Raw genomic sequence first — 20,255 nt, 5'->3', positions numbered from 1 at the left:
TCAGAGGCCTCTGGGCTCCAAAGCCTCTGAGTCTTGCTTGAGGGTGAGCCTTTCTAAGAAATACTGGCCCAGCTCAGCCTGGGGGCGACCAGCCTGCAGAGGTGAGTCAGGTGCTTGCCCATCTTCTTGATGAGTTTCACCTGCTCCTCCAGGAAGTGCCTCTCCGGGAAGTCACAGAGCTGAGGGTCTGCGTGGGTAGAACCGAGGGCGCGCAGAGCCAAAAGGGCCTGGTTCAGGCTCCTCTCCAAGGCCATGGCAGCTTCCATGTGTCCTGAGTTTTGTCCCACTTGTGTTGGGAAGGCTTCAGCACGTCCTGGAAGAGAATGCGGCCACTGCACTGGTTTGACATCTTTTTTTTTTTTTCTTTTAAACTTTCTAGTTTAACTTTCTTTTTTTTTTCTTTATTGATTTTAGAGAGGCAGGAAGGGAGAGAGAGAGATAGAAACATCAATGAGAGGAAACATCGATTGGCCGCCTCCTGCATGTCCCCTCCTGGGGATCCGGCCCATAACCTGGGCATGTGCCCTGACCGGAAATCCAACTGGCGACCTTTTGGGGCATGGGTCGACACTCAACCACTGAGCCACACGGCTGGGCTTGTTTGACATCTTTAAGAGATGCTCAGTGCCCTGGAGCTTCTTCTCCACCAACTCGTGGAAGAAGTGGCCCACGCCCTCCAGAGCCACATCGTTCGTTGCCTTGGAAATGGCAGCCCAGAGAGAGGGAGGTGTAGGCGGCACACAGATGCAGATTGGCCAGGCAGTTGACGGCAGCCTCCACCTTGCTGGAATAATTCTGTCCAATCTGGGAGCTCGTGGTTGTTTGGCAATAGGAGTTAAGGTAAAAAAAACAAAACTGTGTTGGCTGATGTCGGAGGCTGAGGACGGCTGAGGTGGTTCCAAAGGTGGTGACTGGAGGAGAGGTTGGAGGGTGGTCAGAGGCTGGAAGAAGTGGCGTCCCTGGGTCTCTTCTATCCAAACACTGTTGAAGCAAGAGACAGGTCTGGGAACACTGAGGACACTCAGTTCAGTATATCTTTTTTTTTATCCTCACCCGAGGACATTTTTTTGATATTTTGTTCGGATAGAGTGGGAGGGAGAGAGAGAGAGAGAGAAACATCGACGTGAAAGGGACACATCAAGTGGCTGCCACCCGCGTGATCAACCAGGGCCGGGGACAAACTGCAACCGAGGTATATGTCCCTAGCAGGAACCGAACCCGGGTCTCTCCGGACCACAGGCCTACGCTCTAACTGCTGAGCCAAACTGGCCAGGGCAGTTCAGTATATCTTGGTCGAGAAAATTGATTTGCATTTTAAATCATCATTTCAGGTAAAACTGACAAAATATTTCAATGATCATACTTTATATTATATGAGAGAAAAGTGGACAATTTATACACCTGTGTTATTTTTATTGCATATAGAGACCTCTATGAAATGCTATAATAGATAATAATAAATAATAATAATTAATAAGTAGAAAATTTCTCTCTCTCTCTCTCTCTTTTTTGGATTAAAAACAACCCATAGCTCATCAGAAACAAAATAAACCTCTTTCACCTATTGCTTTTAGGAAATGTTACTTTGAAGTTTTATTACAAATTTTGGTAATAAACCAATAAAATTCTTAATTCACGTGTTTCAATGAGGTTATGCCCTGGCTGGGGTGGCTCAGTTGATTGATTGGCGTCCCATGCACCTGAAAGGTTATGGGTTCAAATTCCTGGTCAGGTCACATGCCCAGGTTTTGGTTCCCTGGTTGGGTGTGTACAGGAGGAAACTGGTCCATGTTTCTCTCTCTCACATGGATGTTTCTCTCTCTTTCTCTCCCCTTCCTCTCTCTCTCTAAAATAAATAAATAACATATTTAAAAACTTTAAATGAGCCCTGGCCGGTTTGGCTCAGCGGTTAGAGCGTCCGCCTGCGGTCCGGAGAGATCCGGGTTCGGTTCCCGCTAAGGGCATGTACCTTGGTTGCAGTTTGTCCCCGGCCCTGGTTGGTCGTGCGGGTGGCAGCCACTCCATGTGTCCCTTTCACATCGATGTTTCCCTCTCTCTCTCTTCCTCTCTCTCCCTCCCACACTGTCTGTACAAAAACTGGAAAAATGTCCTCGGATGAGGATTAAAAAAAAAAAAAAAATTGAAGATAAATAGAAAAATATCCTCAGGTGAGGATTAAAAAAATAATAATAATAAATAAAATAAAATAAAAAATAAAAATAAAAACTTTAAATGAGGTTATGAGAACAATATCAGAGAATGTCAAGATTTAAATCCAGTAAGACCTTATTCACTCATCCATCCATTCATTTATGTGTCATTTGTGAAGAAACACTACCTGCCATGAATATGACCTCAGATTCTTATTTCTCTTATGGTTCATAGTTCTAATTGTTTCATAAACATTTTATGGAGGCCCATGCTGATCTCACAGATGTGCAAGTGTGATATAGAACAGACCTGAGCATCTCAAATGCAAGGAAACATTTCCAAGGAAGCATTTCTCTCACACCAGAAGTTCAGTGGACAGTCCTAAATATGGGTAGTGAGAAGTTGATATAAGAAATATTAAAATATATATATATATATATATATATATATATATATATATATATATAGTTCGGGTATTTGACAGGGTTCTCTCTTTTGAGGAAAAAGTTGAAATAGAGTATCACTTGTATCATATATAAATGTCAAAGTTTCATAGAAATTATTCTACTAAAAAATGCAAGGTTTCAACAGAAAGTGCCATGATGCACCATGACTTGGTGCATGGTATATCCAGAGGATTCTCTGAGGATCATGAAATGTAATTTGAGTTACATGAGTGACACTTTTCCTATGATCTTTATTTCTTCCCATAGTTCTATGCTTCCATCTGGGATCATTTTCCTCCAGACTGAAGCACTTTTATTTGTCTGAAAATGTCATCATTTTTGTCTTTATTTGAAGGATATTTTCACTGGGTGTAGAATTCTCTATTGGCAGTTACAGATGTCAATTCATTGTCTTTTGGTTTTAAGACATTATAAAGCTACAATAATCAAGACAGTGTAGTATTGGCATAATGATAGACAAAATAGATGAATGGAACAGGATAGAGTACAGAAATATACCCACAAATATTCTGTCAATTGACTTTTGAAAAGATGTTAGGGCAATTCAATGAGAAAAGAAAATAAATTGTCAACAAATGATGCTGGAACACCTGGATAAACATCTGGAAAAATGGCCCTGGCCGGTTTGGCTCAGCAGTTAGAATCTCGGCCTGCAGTCCAGAGAGACCCGGGTTCAGTTCCGCTAAGGGCACGTACCTAGGTTGCAGTTTGTCCTCGGCCCTGGTTGGATTGTGCTGGTGGCAGCCACTCGATGTGTTCCTTTCACATCGATGTTTCTCTCTCTCTCTCTCTCTTCCTCTCTCTCCCTCCCACTCTATCTGAACAAAAAAAATGGAAAAATATCCTCGGGTGAGGATAAAAAAGAAAAATTCTGGAAAAATTAACCTCAACCAGTACCTCATGTCATATACAAAGATTAATTAAAGATGGATCACAGATTGGAACATAATTTCTTAGAATATAGAAAGCACTAACCATAAAAGGAAAAAATTGATAAATTGTACTTTATTAAAATAAAAAAATTTCTGTTCACCAAAAGTGGGTAGAGCCCAGCCAGTGTGGGTCAGTGGCTGAGCATCAACTCATGCACCAAGAGGTCACTGGTTCAATTCCTGGTCAGGGCACATACCCAGGTTGTGGGCCCAGTCCCCAGTGTGGGCATGCAGGAGGCGGCCAATTGATGTTTCACTCTCACATTGATGTTTTTCTCTCTCTCTCCCTTTTTCTTCCTCTCTCTCTTTAAAAAAAAAAAAAAATTGGTAGATAGTGAAAGTATGTCTCCCTCCCATTTTCACCAATCACCTTGTTCCCCTCCTTAAAAAATTAATCACTTTGAGAGTTTCTCATTTACCCTTCTTAAAATATTCTTTGCACTGAGAAGCACATTCATTCTTTTATGAACACAAGTGGTAGTGTACCATACATACTACTTTCATCTAGCCTGCTTTAATTTAATTTTTAAAATGGTTTACAAAGTAATTTATATTATTTTAAAAGTGAAAGATTTTCGGCACTCTTGCTTCTACTTCTAGAAGCAATCAACTTCAATTCCTTTAGCTAGTTCTTCCTGTATTTACTTTTGTTGCTAAATAATAAACTTATATGGCTATTTCTTAATTTTAACATTTTAGCCACTATATACACTTTTTACAATATAAGATTAGGATTTGGCTCTCTAAATACTGCACATGCAACACTCATCCGTTCTTCCAAGAGTAGACTATACTTTTTGGAGAAATTAGTATTTATTGTGTTTCTAATTATGACTATATAAATTCTGCTTGCAACGAAGCTGCACGAGTATTATGACTACATTGCCTCTAATGCACATTTTTTCCCGGAATTTATCATTGCTTGGGGGTTTTTTTGTTTTGTTTTGTTTTGTTTCCGTTCCCTCTGTCTGAGCTGCAAACCTCCTCTCACATTGTTTGAACACAGCAGGTAGCCTGCTGACCTCAGGTGATGGCCTTCTGTTCCGATCTGTACTGGTTGCACTTGGCCTGCAGCAAAACTGTCCTGGCTCCTCACAGCACCTTCATACAGGGAATCCCTTTGTTTCTCCTCTGTGTGCATCCACCGTTTCCTAGATACCATGTTTTGATTTTCCTTGGTTTCATGCTCTCTTTCAGTAGAATTCATCATCCAGTAGCTTCCTGAGGAAGAGAGCACAGAAAGGAAATTTCCTGTTATTTATTGCACACCTAAAAAGTCGTATAGATTTAAAATAATGATTTTTAGAATTTTGAAGGCATTATACCTTTTTTCCCCTAGATTTCAAGGGTATTAAGAAATCTAATGCCATTGTGAGTATGTAACTGAGTAGCAGCCATTGTATGCTACTGGTTTTCTCTCTCACAGCCTTTAGAAGTAAGTTCCTCTTGCTCTGCCTGTTTGGTCAGCAGTTAGAGTGTCAGCCTGCAAACCAGTCTTGGGTTTGATCCCCAGCCCTGGTTGGGGTCCTGTGGGAGGCAACCAATCGGTGTGTCTCTCTCACATCCATTTTTTTTCTCTCTCTCTTCCCCTCCCTCCCTCCTTATCTAAAAAAAAATTAAAATAAAAAGTTCCTCTTAATATTTACTCTGAAATTTTATGATATACCCTTGAGTGTTTACTTTTTAAAAATATTTTTGTTTGTTTCTTTGTGTGTTTTTAAAAAAATTTTTAATCCTCACCCGAGGATATTTTTCTATTTATCTTCAGAGAGAGGGAGAGAGAAAGAAACACCAACGTGAGCGGGACACATCGACTGGCTGCCTCCCACACGGCCCCGACCAGGGCCAGGATGAACCACAACCGAGGTACATGCCCTTGACCGGAATCGAGCCCGGGACTCTTTGGGGCCATGGGCCCAACACTCTACTGCTGAGCCAAACCGGCTCGGACTGTTTCTTTGTTTTTTAAATGTACTGTTCTGGGCATTTAATGGGCCCTTTCAATCTGAAAACTTGTGTCCTTCAGTTCAGGAAAATGTTATTGAATTATTACTTTAATAATTTCCCCAGCCTGGCTGGTGTGGTTCAGTGATTGAGAATCAACCCATGTACCAAGAGGTCGCTGGTTTATTCCTATTTAGGGCACATGCCCAGGTTATTGGCCAAATCCCCTGTAGGGGGCATGCAGGAGGTGGCCAATCGATGTTCTCTCTCATCACTCTCACATTGTTTCTATCTCTCTCTCCCTCTCCCTTCATCTCTCTCTAAAATCAATAAAGGAAATAAATATTTTTAACTAACTAACTAACTAACTAACTAACTAACTAAAGAATTTCCCCACCTTCTGGCCAGTGTGGCTCAGTGGATTGAGCATCATTCCATGGACTGAGAGGTCCCAGTTTGATTCCTGGTCAGGGTACATGCTTGGGTTGCAGGCTCAATCCCTAGTAGGGGGCATGCAGGAGGCAGCCAATTGATGTTTCTCACATTGACGTTTCTGTCTCTCTTTCCTCTCTCTCTAAAAAATCAATAAAACATATTTATAAAAAATAATAACTATTTCCCCACCAACACTCCAAGAAATTTCCTCAACTTTATCTTAGAATCCGTTCATAAAAACATTTTTTTCAAATTTTTATTGATTTGAGAGGGAGAGGGAAACATCAATTTGTTGTTCCACTTATTTATGCACTCATTCGTTGATTCTTTTATTTTTTTTAATCCTCACCCAAGGACATTTTTCCATTTTTTGTTCAGATACAGTGGGGGAGAGAGAGAGAAACATTGACATGAAGGGACACATCGAGTGGCTGCCTCCTGCATAACCCAACTAGGGCCGGGGACAAACTGCAACCGAGGTATGTGCCCTTAGCAGGAACCGAACCCGGGTCTCTGGACCTCACGCTGACGCTCTAACTGCTGAGCCAAATCGGCCAGGGCACATTGGTTGATTCTTGTATGTGCCCTGACCCAGGATCAAACCTGCAACCTTGGGGTATTGGGATGATGTTCCAACCAACTGAGCTACCCTGACTGGGAATCAAACTGGAGACCTCTTAGTGCATGAGTCGATGCTCAACCAGTGAGCCACACCGGCCGGGCCAACAAGTATTTATGAAGTGCCAGATTCTATGTGAGTTTCAGGGGGTAAAAATGATGAGCCCTGCTCCCATGGATGATCAAGCGAAGAAGACATGCTACGGTAGGAACTGCATTTGGCTGCTAATACTGGAGACCAGAAATAACAGTGACTTAAATTAGATTGAAATGTTATTTTCTCTCATGTAAAAAAAAGTCCATAGGTAGGTGGTTCACAGCAGTTCCATCATCATCAGGCCCAACTTCTTTCTGTATCAACATCCTTAGCCTGTGGTTTTCATTCTCAAGGTTTACTTATGGGCCAAGGTGACTGATGGAGCTCCAGCAATCATATCTGCATTTCAGCCATAAATCAGGAGGAAAGGAGAAAAGGCAGAAAAGGATCATTTATCAGCTTTTTGCCCTCTCTTATAAAGCTTGTTTGGACATCTAACCCAAAAACTTTGGCTTACATCTCATTGGCCAGAATTTTGTCACTCTTGGCTGCAAGGGAACTTGGGAAATATAAAAGTGATTTTACTAAGTAAGGAGAAGAAAACAGATTTTAGATGGGTAACTACCAGACTGCAGCAGTCCATCCCTTCAGCTCCCCAGTCTCTCTCTATGAGGTCTTCATATGGCTGTTTATGGTCTAAGAACCTATAAACCAAAGCCCAGTTATTGGGCCCCCACAACGTACCTGATATACAGTGCTGGAATAGGAAAGTGAACCACAACCAAAATTCTTATTTGGGAAAGGAGAGCATAGGAAACACCAGCAGTCACAGTTCTAAAGCCATTGAGTGGTTTGTCTATGTCCTTGTCCCTTGAACCTGGATGTGCCAGTGGCTAGGGCTCTATAACCTCTGAGGTTAGGTCCTGAAAGGCAATGCAGCTTCTGTCTTGTTTGCTGGGACCCTCTAGGTTAGCACTCCAACGGCCCTGAGGCCACCGTCTCATGAGGAAGCCCAAATTATCCCACACAGAGAGCCACTGAGAAGCCCTTAGAACACATGAAGAGAGCCCTGGCCGGTTTGGTTCAGTGGTTAGAGCATCGGCCTGCGGACCAGAGAGTCCCGGGTTCAGTTCCCCCTAAGGGCATGTACCTCAGTTGCAGTTTGTCCCCGGCCCCGGTTGGGATTGTGTGGGTGGCAGCCACTCGATGTGTCTCTCTCACATCCATTTTTCTCTCTTTCTTCCTCCCTCTTTCCCTCCCACACTATCTGAATTAAAGAAAGAAAAAAAAAAAGAATGTATGAAGAGAGTGAGATGCCCAGTCAGCCCCTAGCTGCTCCAGCCCCAGCTGTGTGACTGCAACCACATGAGCCACCCTGAGCCACAGTGCCCAACCAAGCCTTTTGAAACCACAGAAGCTCTGGGGATACTACATTTTTATTTTAAGCCACTAATTTTTTGGGTGACGTGTTACAAGGCAATAGATAAACAGAACAAGTGCATGTATCAAATCTAGGGGGCGAGAACCACCTGTCATGACACAGGAGTAAGTTCCTTGGTTGGTTTATCTGGCTTCTTTCGGTTCTGCTTCCTGGGAAAATCTCCACTGTTCTCCATGGCCCCTTGCTCTGCCTTCAGGGAGGTTGTTCCTTGTCCACCATCCCTCATGGCCCGTTTGAGAAGGCTTCTTGTGGTTGACACTCTCCTTAAGGGCTACACAGCATTGGCTCTTTTACCTCTAGAGGGAGCCACTTCTGTGTAAAGATCCTGGATGTTTTAGTCTATAGCCAAAGGCTGTTTCAGACCAGATGCAGGAGATCTTACATATTGAATCTAAAAACTCTTATATTTTGCCTATTGGTTTCTGTGCTCTGACCGTCCCCCCCAACTCTTCAAGACTTGAAGGAGAAGATATTATTAATTTGACTTTTTCTGGGAGTCTTGTACCTTTGTTAGGCACAGAACTTTTTTTTTTTTTTTTATTAATTGTTTTAGAGAGAGAGAGAGGAGCCCTGACCGGTTTGGTTCAGCGGTTAGAGCATCGGCCTGCGGTCCAGAGAGAGAGGAAGGGAGAGGAGAGAGAAATAGAAACATCAATGAGAGAGAACATCAATTGGCCACTTCCTGCATGCCCCCCACTGGGGATTTGGCTCACAACCTGGGCACGTACCCTGACCTGGAATCAAACCAGGGACTTCTTGGTGCATGGGTCGACACTCAACCACTGAGACACACTGGCCAGGCAGACACAGAACTCTTAATAGAAGATGCTCGAAAAATGTTTGGGGCCACAGTGTTATTTCCTGGTAGGGCTGACTCTTCAGCAGCTACCATTCTGTTTGAACTACTTCCATTTGTGGGGAGGGTAGAGAAGCAGTTGGATTTTTCAATCCAGCAGCTTCCATATACTGAGACTCGTGGTCAGCCTTTATATTCCTTATTTTGTGTGTGTGTGGGAGGAGGAGTGGTGGTGCTGGGGTCTAAGTAGAAAGTGCTTTTCTTAGCAGAGTGTTATTTCCATTTTAAAAATACTTACAGACTGTCCAGCTGGTGGGGCTCGGTGGTTGAGCATCAACCCATGCACCAAGAGGTCGAGGGTTTGCCTTGGCCGGTTTGGCTCAGCGATTAGAGTGATGGCCCGCAGACCAGAGTCCCGGGTTCGGTTCCTGCTAAGGGCATATATCTCAGTTGCTGTTTGTCCCCGGCCCCAACTGGGGCCATGTAGGTGCCAAGCACTTGATGTGTCTCTCTCATGTCGATGTTTCTCTCTCTTTCTTCTTTCCTCTCTCCCTCCTGCTCTATCTGAAGATAAACGCAAAAATGAGGATAAAAAAAGGTTGAGGGTTTGATTCCTGGTCAGGACAAATGCCCAGATTGTGGGCCCGATCCCCAGTGCAGGGCATGCAGGAAGCGACCAATCGGTGTTCTCTCTCATTGATGTTTCTATCTCTCTCTTCTTCTCACTTCCTTTCTCTCTAAAAAAAATCAATAAAGGAAAAAAAAATTTCTTTAAATAAAATACTTACCGACTGGTTCAAGCCTGATTGTTTCATGTAGAACTTTGCTAAAGTCAGCAGGAAGGAGCCAGTACACAAAATCTGTTTTTTTTTTTGAGGGGGTTAATCCTCACCTGAGGATATTTTTTCATTGATTTTTAGATAAAGTGGAAGGAAAGGTGGGAGGGAGAGAGAGAGACAGAGACAGAGAGAGAGAGAGAGACAGAGAGAGAAACATCTATGTGAGAGAGACATATCAATTGATTGCCCCCTGCATGACTCTGACACGGGCTAGGGATTGAACCTGCAACCCAGGTACGTGCCCTTGACCAGGAATCAAATCCTCAACCCTTTGGTCCACAGGTTGATGCTCCAGGGGTGGGGAACCTTTTTTTGCCATTTGGATATTTATAACATCATTTGAGAGCTATACAAAAATATCAACTTAAAAATTAGTCTGGCCCAGCTGGTGTGACTCACTGGTTGAGCATCAACCCATGCACCAAGAGGTCACCGGTTTGATTGCCGGTCAGGGCACATGCCCAGGCTGTGGGCCAAATTCTCAGTGAGGGGCATACAGAAGGCGGCCAATCGATGTTCTTTCTCATTGATGTTTCTATCTCTCCCTCTCACTTCATCTCTCTCTCTTTTTTTTTATCCTCACCTGAGGAAATTTTTCCATTTTTTGTTCATATAGTGTGGGAGGGAGAGAGAGAGAGAGAGAAACATCGATATGAAAGGGACACATCGAGTGGTTGCCACCAGCACGACGCAACCAGGGCCAGGGACAAACTGCAACCGAGGTACGTGCCCTCAGTGGGAACTGAACCTGGGTCTCTCTGGACCACAGGCGGACGCTCTAATCACTGAGCCAAACTGGCCAGGGCTCTCTTTAAAATCAATAAAGGAAAAAAAAAATAGCCTGCTATATTTGGTCAGGCTAATTTGGTGAGGCTTGTGATGTTAGCTGATACTGATTTTGTGGGTCTTATAAGGTCTGTGGGCCGGATGTTCCTTACCCTTGCCACTAAGCCATACTGGCCAGAGCAAAAAACTTTTTTAAAACATATGTTTTTATTGATTTGAGAGAGAGAGAGAGAGAGAGAGAGAGAGAGAGAGAGAGAGAGAACTATTGATCAGCTGCCTCCTGCACACCCCCTCCTGGGGATGGAGCCTGAAACCCAGTATGCTCTGAATGGGAATTGAACCAGTAACCTCTTGGTGCATGGGACTAGCTGAAGCAATTGAACCTCACAGGCCAGGGTCAAAAACCTTTTATCTTTTACCTCACCTGAGGATATATTTTCATTGATTTTTAGATAGAGTGGAGGGAGGGAGAGAGAGAGAAACATCGATGTGAAAGAGACACACCTATCGGTTGCCTCCTGCATGGCCCCAGTCAGGGTCTGGGGATCAAACCTGCCACCCAGGTACACCAGCGCTCTACATGCTGAGCCAAACCAGCCAGAGCCCAAAAACCTTTCTTAAAGGCTTTCTGCAATGAGCGACTATTTGACTGAGTGGTTTGCAAGTCCGCATTAAGGGCTACCTTTCCAGCCTGCAGTGAAGAGGATCCTCCCTAAACAACTGTCCCACACACTTCCTCTAAGCCAATGCTATTTTTTAGATACCACTATCAATTTTGTATCCATTTGAAACTGCATTTATATTTGTAAGAGACTGAAAATAGCACAGACTTAAACAAGGTGGAGTTCATTTTTCTCTCAAATTAATAAAGTCTGGTTGTAGACAGCCTGGGGCTGATATAGTGTTCCCAGCGAATCACCAGGTTCCTAGGCTCCTTGTAATTCTCTACCATCCTTAGCCTGTGGTTCTATTCTTCTATGTGCCTCCAAATCACAGGATTCTTCAATCATCATGTCTGTGCTCTTGGCAGGAAACAGAAAGTGGAAAACAATGGAAAGAATTAAAGGGCATGTATGCCAGCTGCCTGATTCTTCTTCAAGAAGTTTTTCTGGAAGATCCATTCATCAAACACCACTCACATGTTTGTATTCATAGAATGTAGTCACATGGTCAATTAGCAGCAAGAGGTGAAAAATGTAGTTTTTAAGTAGGTTATGCTGCCACCCAAGATAATGGGAACATGAGTAAACTTTTGGGGTTGATGAATATGTTCATTATCTTTATTGATTGATTTTAGGAGAGAGAGAGAGAGTAACATCAGTTTGTTGTTCCAGTTATTTTTACATCCATTGGTTGATTGTTGTATGTGCCCTGACCAGAGATTGGACCCACAACCTTGGCATATCGAGACGACATTCTAACCAACTGGTGCACCTGGCCAGAGCCTGTTCATTATCATGATGGTAGTGATGGTTTTGCAGATGTATACTAAGTCAAAACTCATCAAATTGTACATTTTAAATATGTGAAGTTTATTTATTTATTTTTCAGATAGAGCAGGAGGGAGAGAGAAGGGAAGAGAGAGAGAGAGAAACATCGACATGTAAGATACACATTGACTAGTTGCCACTCACACGACCCCAACCGGGGCCCGGGACAAACTACAACCGAGGTATGTGCCCTTAGCAGGAACCGAACCTGAGACTCTCTGGTCCGCAGACCAATGCTCTAACCTCTTAGCCAAACCGGCCAAGGCATGTGAAGCTTATTGTATGTCAGTTATACCTTAATAAATCTGTTAAAATGTTGTACGATAAAAGATTATGTATCCTCTAATTATTGGCTGCAGGGTTTTACATAAGTTCATTATGTCTTATCTTTTCTTTAAAAATTTTTCCCCCTTTATTGATTTTAGAGAGAGAGAGACGGAGGGAGAGGGAGAGAGAGAGAGAGAAACATCGATGAGAGAGAACATTGATTGGCCTCCTCCTGCATGTCCCCCACTAGGAATCAGGCTCACAACCTGGGCATGTGTCCTGATGGGAATCAAACTGGGGACCTCCTGGTGCATGGGTCAACACTCAACCACGGAGCCACACCAGTCGGACTAATCTTTTTTTTCTTTCCAAAAAAATATTTTTAATCCTCACTCAAGGGTATTTTTCCATTTATCTTCGGATAGAGTGGGGGAGAGGAAGAGGGAGAGGGAGGGAGGGGGAGAGAGAGAGAGAGAAACATTGGTGTGAGAGAGACACATAGACTGGTTGCCTTCAGCATGACTCACACCAGGGCTGGGGACAAATTGCAACCTAGGTATGTGCCCTTGACCAGAATCGAACCTGGGACTCATTGGCTCGTGGGCCGATGCTCTAACTGCTGAGAAAATCCCACCAGGGCATGTCTAATCTTTCTCTCTTTTTTCTTTTTACCCTCACCCGAGGACATTTTTCATGGACCTTTGTTCAGACAGAGTGGGAGGGAGAGAGAGAGAAACATTGACATAAAAGGGAGACATCCAGTGGCTGTCTCCCGCACGACCCCAACCAGGGCTGGGTGTGAACCACAACAGAGGTACCATGCCCTTGACCATAATCAAACCCACAAGTCATTAGTCTATGGGCTTAACCGGCTTAACCGCTGAGCCAAACTGGCCAGGGCTTAATTTTTATTTTTATTTATTTTTTGTTAATCCTCACCAGAGGATATTTTTTCCCTTTATTTTTTAGAGAGAGAGGAAGGGAGGGGGAAGGGGGGGGGAGAGAGAGAGAGAAACTTCTGTGTGAGAGAGACACACCAATTGGTTGCCTCCTGCATGTACCTGACCAGGGCCAGGGATCGAACCTGCAACCCAAGTACCCTCCAGTGATGCTCTAATCACTGAGCCATACCAGCCAGGGCTAAGTCTCTTATTTTTCCCTTTTTTTTGTCTTCTCTTGGACTATTTGAGTTCTACCCACTCACTCCTTTTTTCTTTCTACTTGTTTGAAAGTTATACACTCTGCTCCTATTCTATTAATATTTAAATTAAAAATTTTGACGTGAAAATTTAACAATAAAAAATAATCAAACAATACAAAAGCCTTACAATAACTTTAATCAACTCCTTGCAACTAATATGCAGTTATGCTCAAGATTTTAGTTTTTTGTTCTTTTAGCTTATTTTAGTTATATATGTATATAATTTGGAGTTAAACAATTACAATACTTGTTATAAACAACATATCTCAAGTCCACTCTCCTCATTTTCCCCTACCTAGAAACAACTACTTTTTAATCTTGTACTTGGTATTTTATCAGTTATCTCTTTCCATATCTCTAAATAACATCTTACATTGTGACTACTTGATTTATTACTTTATAATATTATACATTAATTTCCAAAATGGAAAATGATGACTCAGCTGGTCCACATCCTCACCCTCCCTCCTCCATTTTTCCCACATAATTATATAACAAGTTTGGTTAAAGGATTATTTAGAATTTACAGTTATTTTGACTATGTAAATGCTATTCATAATGAGTCACTATGATACTTTCCTCCCTTGAAATGCTTTTTGTCTTCTACCTATTACTATCTGACCCCAACTCTTCTCCAACTGCCTGATCTCTGAAAGCATTCAGTCAGTCTCACCTTCCCAAGGAGGTCCTTCCTGGAGCCTCCTGCTCTTTCCCTTCTGATCCCCCTTTCCTCTGATTCTGGGGAGGTTCCTTGCTTCTTGCATTCTATTTCTCTTATTCTGCTGGACTTCATTCTTGGCTTTGCTCTCTTGCTTTGGCAGACCAAACCCTCCCATTTTCTTTGAGAGTTGTCTCAGCTCAACCAGCCAAAGACCAACACTGGCTTATTGGCCTGTGGCAGTGAGGGAGATCACATACCAAAGGAACTGCAAGGCATCTCACCAAACAAAAGAAGAGATATGTGTGCTTCAGGATTTGGGGCAAGGGTGAAGTTTAGGTGAAATTTAAACAAAACAGTGTTCTCAGAGGCTCAAAGTAAATAGGGATCTATGTAAAGAGGTTCATAGACTGTGAAGTAAACATTGATGCGGAACATTGTGCCAGGAAACCTCTTATCTGAGGCTCTGCACCTGGGTTGTAAATCAAGGCTGCTTATTTGTCTCAATGTGACTTGGATCCTTCAGGCAAAAGGAGAATGATTCATTCTATTCTTACGGATATGCTTTCAAACAGCAATGCTGCTTATAGTCTATGATTTTAGAGTGTTGTAGACCAACAAGACAGACCAGACTCAGACTCTGAACTGGGTTCAAATTAAGAGAGCTTTATTAGCTGTGCGGCAGCTGTCCCATCCTGCGCAGAGGAGAGAGCAGCCCCGAGCTCGGGGTGGGTTGCTTATATAGTTGTCTTAGCCCCTGTTAAGGAATTTGGGCTAAAGGTTTGCTAGCAAGCAAGCACTTACAGAAGCAGATATCTGCAGTTAGCCGTTATGCCTGAGGGAGCAAGCAGTTTCAGTTTGCACAATGCAATGGTTATCTATACAATATAATGGTTATCTATTAACTCTGGCTGCTAGTTCTTGCTATTCTCTTAAAGTCTAGGTGGTGAGGTCTACCTAATGGAGAAATTTTTTACTGTACGTTCACATAGCATGTGTTTGTCCTTTACATTAGAACTACGTTTCCCAGTGTGTAAGAAAGCTATAGTCACAGAAGGGGGTCCTTACGAATTTAACTGGACATACCTTGGGAGAAATAGTGTTTCTTGTTAATGTGGCTGGCTTTCTGTGTTTGTGATCCCAGCTTGATGAATGGCAGGGCAGAATTTTACTTTCTCAGAGCTAAGTTTTATTTTCTCAGGGTATGTGGGAGACAATATTTTTGAACCTTGATGGGGAGCTGTTAACTGTATCTTTCTGTCTAGGATGATCTGGCCAGATCTTTTCCTGGGTAACTTTGATGTCAGTATCTTTTTTTAAAAAAAAATATGTTTTCGCTGATTTTTTTAGAGAGAGAGGAAAGGAGAGAGAGAATGAAACATCCATGAGAGAAACATCCATCGGCTACCTCCTGCATGCCCCTTACTGGGGATCGAGCCCGAAACCTGGGCATGTGCCTTGATGGTTTCGAACTGGGACCTCTAAGTCCATGGGATGATCCTCAATCCACTGAGCCACACCGGCTGGCCTGATATCAGTATCTTTAGATCAGATTCTCCAAAGCAAACATTCCAGTCTCCTCCTTTAAGAGTATAGTTCTTGTGGGTGAAAAGGGGCCTGGTGCTAACCTGACAAGTTCAGGGAAGGCCTGCACTGCGGCCTTGCAAACTCAGAGACCAATCTGAAGTAACTACAAAGGATAGTCTGAAATGAAAAACTTTTTTACTAAAAGCAGTTTATGGCAGGTATTGTTATTGTTATCACATTAATTGTTACTGTTAACTATCCTGTACCCACCTGGTTGTTAGTGTTCTTCAGACTGAATTGGGAGAAAGGGCTGGAATGTAGGATGTAAATGTTCTTTTATTCTTCCTGCTTTTAGGATAATATTCCTGCCCTTCTCTGGAGCATAAACCTGGTTTCCTGCATTGGTGGAGAAGGGGCAGTCAAAGAGCCGCACGGAGTGGAGCAGGGGACCTGAGGTACAACCCTCCTCAAACAGCTTTTCAAATAATTCCCCTGTTTTTCACCCCACTTGGCAACCACTGATCTTTTTACTGTTTCCACAGTTTTGCCTTTTCTAGAATGTCATATACTTGGACTCATACAGTATATAGTCCTTTCAGATTGGCTTCTTTCACTTGGCAATGTGTGCATTTAAAGTTCCTCCATGTCTTTTCGAGGCTTGATAGTCCTGTTTTATTTTTCCCCCGGCAATGATCATTTCTACCAGTTTCTATATATTTTACTTATGTACCATGTTTATTGTTTGTCTTCTCCACAGGAATGTGTTTCATGAGAACAGGGACTCTTGTCTGCTTTGTTCACTGCTGTATCCCCAGTGCCTACAAGAGTGTTTTACTGATAGATGGTGCTCAAGAAATACATATTGGTTGAATTAAGTTATTTCTTTTCTTAATCCTTACCCGAGAACATTTTTGCATTTATCTTCAGATAGAGCTGGAGGTAGACAGAGGGGACAAGAGATAGAAACATCAGTATGAGAGAGACACATTGACTGGCTGCCACCCACACAACCCCAACCAGGGCAGGGGACACACTGCAACCAAGGTACGTGCCCTTAGTGGGACCAAACCCGGGATTCTCTGGTCTGTGGGTGACGCTCTAACCACTGACCCAAACCGGCCAGGGAGAATTAAGTTCTTTCTTTCTTTCTTTCTTTCTTTCTTTCTTTCTTTCTTTCTTTCTTTCTTTCTTTCTCTCTCTCTCTCTCTCTCTCTCTTTCTTTCTTTTTTATCTTCACCCGAGGACATTTTTCTATTTTTTGTTCAGATAGAGTGGGAGGGAGAGAATAGAGTGGGAAGGAGAGAGAGAGAGAGAGAAACATCAATGTGAAAGGGACACATAGAGTGGTTGCCACCTGCACGACCCAACCAGGGCCAGGGACAAACTGCAACCTAGGTACGTTCCCTTAGCGGGAACCGAACCCGGGTCTCTCTGGACCGCAGGCCGACGCTCTAACCGCTGAGCCAAACCGGCCAGGGCAAGTTATTTCTCTTTTTTTTTTTATCCTCACCCGAGGACATTTTTCCGTTGTTTGCTCAGGTAGAGTGGGAGGGAGAGAGAAGAACAGAGAGAGAGAGAGAGAAACATCGATGTGAAAGAAACACATCGAGTGTCTGCCACCCGCACGACTGAACAGAGCCAGGGACAAACTGCAACCGAGGTACATGCCCTTAGCGGGAACCGAACCTAGGTCTCTCAGGACCGCAGGCCGACGCTCTAACCACTGAGTCAAACCGGCCAGGGCAAGTTATTTCTTAAATGAATGAATAGCACATCTAACTGAAGAACAAACTTCTACCCAGAACCCTCCTGTCAAGAGAATCTTTGATGTACAGTGTTTAGTTTTCTGTATCCTTAGAGTTTCAACTCCACTGCCTTTGACCTTCAGTAAGTCAACTTAACTAACCTGTCTGTGTAGCAGTTCCCTCAGTAAAATAGAGATAAAAATAGTACCTCACAGTGGTAAGGATTAAATGAGTTAATAGCCCTGGCCTGTTTGGCTCGGCGGTTAGAGCATCAGCCTGTAGACCGGAGAGTCCCAGGTTTGGTTCCCGCTAAGGGCATGTACCTCGGTTGCGGTTTGTCCCTGGCCCTGGCTGGGGTCATGTGGGTGGCGGCCATTTGATGTGTCCCTCTCACATCGATGTTTCTTTCTCTCTCTCTTTTCCTCCCTCTCTCCCTCCTGCTCTATCTAAAGATAAATGCAAGAATGTCCTTGGGTGAGAATTAAAAAAAAAGAGTTAATATACACAAAAGTTCTTACAATAGGTCCCATACATGTACTTGAGCAGTAATTATTATTCCATACAGGAAGGTTCAGAGAAGGAGGTGGGAATGGAATGCTGTTTGGTTGCTCAGAGATGGAAGAGCAGTGAGCTGGAGACTGCAGAAGACCTGGAGAAAGGAGGTGGAGTGGGGGCTAGTAATCCAATTTGCCCATCACTCTACACAGCACTTCTACATACTAAATGCTTTTTTTCTTAATTAAAAAAAAATTTTTTTTTTTTACTTTATCGATTTTAGAGAGAGAGGAAGGGAGAGGGAGCCAGAGATAGAAACATCGATTAGAGAACATCGATTGGCCACCTCCTGCATGCCCCGACTGGGGATCGGGCCCACAACCTGGGCATGTGCCCTGACTGGAATTGAATCAGCCACCTCTTGGTGCATGGGTCTAGGCTCAACTATGGAGCCACATTGGCTGGGCCATACTAAATGCTTTTAAACCTCACCAAAAAGAAAAATGATCATGTCGCCCTGGCCGGTTTGGCTCTGCGGTTAGAGTGTCGGCCTGCAGTCCTGAGACACCTGGGTTCAGTTCCCGCTAAGGGAAATACCTTGGTTGCAGTTTGTCCTTCCTTGGCCCTGGTTGGGTCGTGCGGGTGGCAGCCACTGGATGTGTCCCTTTCGCATCGATGTTTCTCTCTCTCTCTCTCTTCCTCTCTACCCCTCCCACTCTATCTGAACAAAAAGTGGAAAAATGGCCCTGGCCGGTTTGGCTCAGCGGTTAGAGCGTCGACCTGGGGTCCGGAGAGACCCGGGTTCGGTTCCCGCTAAGGGCACGTACCTCGGTTGCAGTTTGTCTCCAGCCATGGCTGGTCGTGCGGGTGGCAGCCACTCGATGTGTCCCTTTCACCTCGATGTTTCTCTCTCTCTCTCTCTGTTCCTCTCTCTCCCTCCCACTCTACCTGAACAAAAAATGGAAAAATGTCCTCCAGTGAGGATAAAAAAAAAAAAAAAAAAAAAAAAAAAAAATCGCCCTGGCCGGTTTGGCTCAGCGGTTAGAGTGTCCGCCTGCGGTACAGAGAGACCAGGGTTCGGTTCCCGCTAAGGGCATGTACCTCGGTTGCAGTTTGTCCCCGGCCCTGGTTGGTCGTGTGGGTGGCAACCACTCGATGTGTCCCTTCACGTCGATGTTTCTCTCTCTCTCTTCCTCTCTCTCCCTCCTGCTCTATCTGAACAAAAAATGGAAAAGTGTCCTCAGGTGAGGATTAAAAAAAAAAAAAAAAAAATCATGTCAGGGGGATATTACGATCCTCACTTAACCCATGAGAAAATTACTTCAGGAAAGTCGAACCACTTGCCCAATGGAATCACATGGTAAGTGAGGGCCCCATGATTCCCACCCAGAAGCTCTAATTCATACCTCAATACAGTCGCTATTACCTACGAAGACTTTCCGTGCACAGGGAGTCTGGGTCAAGGGGTCCAGAGATCCCTGGCAAGGTAACAAACCACTTTTAATAAACACGCCTGGGTTGTGAGCGGCTGCGTGCGCGGCAGTCTGCGGAGGCTCTCCAGCCGGCTAGAGTGCGCGCAAGGTGGCACACTGGGCTTGCAGATGAATTCTGCAAGTATGTGCTGATTACAATACCAAGGCAACTCTTTCCGAGGCCCCTCCCTTTCTCCCGCCTCTAGGGGGCGGGGCAACAAAGCGCGGGAAAACCAGTCTAGACTGCACCCCCCCACCCCGTGCTGGGGGCGGGGTAAAGGAGGGCTCTTAAATGGGAAATGTGTGTGTGTGTGTGTGTGTGTGTGTGCGCGTGTGTGTGTGTGTGTGTGTGTGTGTGTGCGCGCGCGCGCGCGCGCGCGCTCTGCCCCCTCCCCGAATTTTAGAAGCCTACCAACGTGCCACTTTAAGATCCCTTTGAAAATGGCCCAGGCCACTCCAGTACTCTAACGTCACCTCTCCCCCACTTCCGGTCTGCAAGCCAGTCCCAGGCTTCGGGTGCCGATTCCTTCCCCAGTCCAAATCCTGCTCTGCCCCAAGCACTACTGCAGAGGGAGGAGCTATAGGTGTCGCCATTGGCCCTGGAACTGGCCCGCACGAGGACCCTATCCATCTAAATTTTATGGCGATTTAGACAGTAGGAAAACCTCAAGAAAATAGTCAATCAGATGACGTAATGTTTTGGGTGACGTCCCATTCTGTGACTTCTGAACGGCATGACCGACATTGGAGTTTAGCTTGAGAAAGCGCAAACGGATCTACACATCCGGGTCCATTCAGAGTAGAAGAGGTTCCCCCTCAAAGTATTCACCATTATAGAAGCTGGGAGTTCCTTACATTTGTATAAGTGAACTGCAGGTTTTAAGGGTTGCGGCCAATAGGGAGTGAGGGAGCGTAGACGCACCTGGGATAGTCACCGCCTCCAGTAGGAAAGCA

The 20,255-nt window shown here is 44.2% G+C and overlaps 1 pseudogene; it reads right to left on the bottom strand.

Annotated features, from left to right (window-relative positions):
• LOC118637690 lies at positions 1-4,691 on the bottom strand (annotated as a pseudogene).
• Between the last annotated feature and the right edge of the window lie 15,564 nt (positions 4,692-20,255).

Source organism: Molossus molossus, unplaced genomic scaffold, assembly GCF_014108415.1.
Source record: "Molossus molossus isolate mMolMol1 unplaced genomic scaffold, mMolMol1.p scaffold_m16_p_20, whole genome shotgun sequence".
In the NCBI taxonomy this organism is placed as follows: domain Eukaryota; kingdom Metazoa; phylum Chordata; class Mammalia; order Chiroptera; family Molossidae; genus Molossus; species Molossus molossus.
The sequence above is the reverse complement of the archived record's forward strand: the minus strand, read 5'-3'. Positions and strand labels throughout refer to the sequence as shown.